We start from the raw sequence: 1,894 nt of genomic DNA on the forward strand, positions 1-1,894 counted from the left end.
GTGATTTTTTCTTAGGGAGCTCATTGATGGTTTGGTCAATTTCCTTTTCTAATACTTATTGAAGTATTCTATTTCCTCTTCTGCTTATCTGCACAATTCATTTTTTGCTAACATTCCCCATTTCACTTAGATTATCATATATATTGGCACATAATTGGGTAAAATAGATCATAATAATTTCTATAATTTCTTCTTCATTGGTGGTACATTCTTCCTTTTCATTTTTGATACTGATAATTTTGTTTTCTTCTCTTTTTTAACCAGATTGATCAATGGTTTGTCTATTTATTTTTGGGGGGGGAGTCATAAAACCAGCACCTACCTTCATTTATTTGTTCCTTTTTTAAACTTTTAATTGTATTAATCTCTCCTTTGATTTTTAGGATTTCTATTTTGTCAATTAATTGGAAGTTTTTTAACTTGATATTTTCTAGGGTTTTTTTTTTTTAAGTTGCAAGATCAACTTATTGATCTGCTCTTTTGCTTTGTCTGCATTCCACAAATGATTAAATTTTGTCTCATTGCTGGTATTGTCTTAAATGAAATTATTGATTACCTCTATGATTTGATCTTTGACCCATTCTACAAAATTAGAATATGTGGTTTCTAATTAACTTTAATCTATATTTTCAAAGCCCTTTATTGAATTTTATTGTGTCATAGTCCAAAAATTGTGCATTTACTGTTTCTACTTTTCTGTTTTTATTTGTGAATCTTTTATGCCCTAATACATGGTTAATTTTCATGAAGTGCCATGTACAGTTGAGGGAAAAGTATACTATTTTTGATTCTCATTCAATTTCATCCAAGCATCTATAATAACTTTTTTCTTAAATTATATATGTATATATCCTTAATTTTTTCTTAGTTATTTTATAGTTAGATTTATCTAGTTCTGAGAGGGGAAAGTTTAGGTCTGCCATTAGCATAGTTTTATTATCTATTTCCTCCTATAACTTAACTTTTTCTTTCAAATTCAAATGTATGACATTTGATACATATATGTTTAGTATTTATATTACTTCATTTTCTATGTAATTTACCATTTGGAAAAATGTACTTTTCCTGATTATTTGTTTTAATTAGATCTATTTTTGCTTTTGCTTTGTCTTTGATCATAATTGCTACTCTTCCCTTTATTACTTCAGTTAAAAAGCATAATAGATTCTTCTCCATACCCTTATTTAATTTTGAGTGCACCTTTCACTTAAAACTGTGTTTCTTGCAATCAGCATATTGTCAGATTCTGGTTTCTAATCCATCCTACTTTCTGCTTCTGTTCTATGGATGAGTTTATCCTATTCATATTCACAGTTATGACTACTAATTGTGTATTTACCTCCATCCTATACTATTTTCTTCTGTTTCTCTCCCTCTCCCTTTCCTCCTTCCTCTCCCTCTCATTGCCCCTCTATCCCCTCTCCTATCTTTCCTCAAAAGTTTGTTTTGCTTCTGACCACTGCTCCTTTTAAGCTTATTTCTCTCTTATCACACCACCTTTCTCTTATCCCCTTCCTCTCCTCCTTCCTTATTGAGCAAAATAGATTTCTATACCTAATTGATATGTGTGTGTATTCTTCCCTCTTTGAACCAATTCAAATGAGGATGAGATTCAAGCATTGCCTACTCCTCCAATTTCTTTTCCACTATAAAATCTCTTGCATACCCTTTTTATGTTAGACAATTTTCCCCATTCTTCCTCTCCCTTGCCCCTTCTTCTAGTTCATGCCTCTTTCTTACCCTCCTCATTTTGGGGGAAATCATTCCAATACAATCAATTCACACCCATGCCCTCTGTCTATGTAGACCCCTTCTTATTGCCCTAATAATGAAAATGTTCTTAGGATATAGATAGATAGATAGATAGATAGATAGATAGATAGATAGATAGATA

This window comes from Petaurus breviceps, unplaced genomic scaffold (assembly GCF_028583685.1).
Source record: "Petaurus breviceps papuanus isolate PSGF00001 unplaced genomic scaffold, PetGlider_PUasm1.0 126, whole genome shotgun sequence".
Taxonomy (NCBI): Eukaryota; Metazoa; Chordata; class Mammalia; order Diprotodontia; family Petauridae; genus Petaurus; species Petaurus breviceps.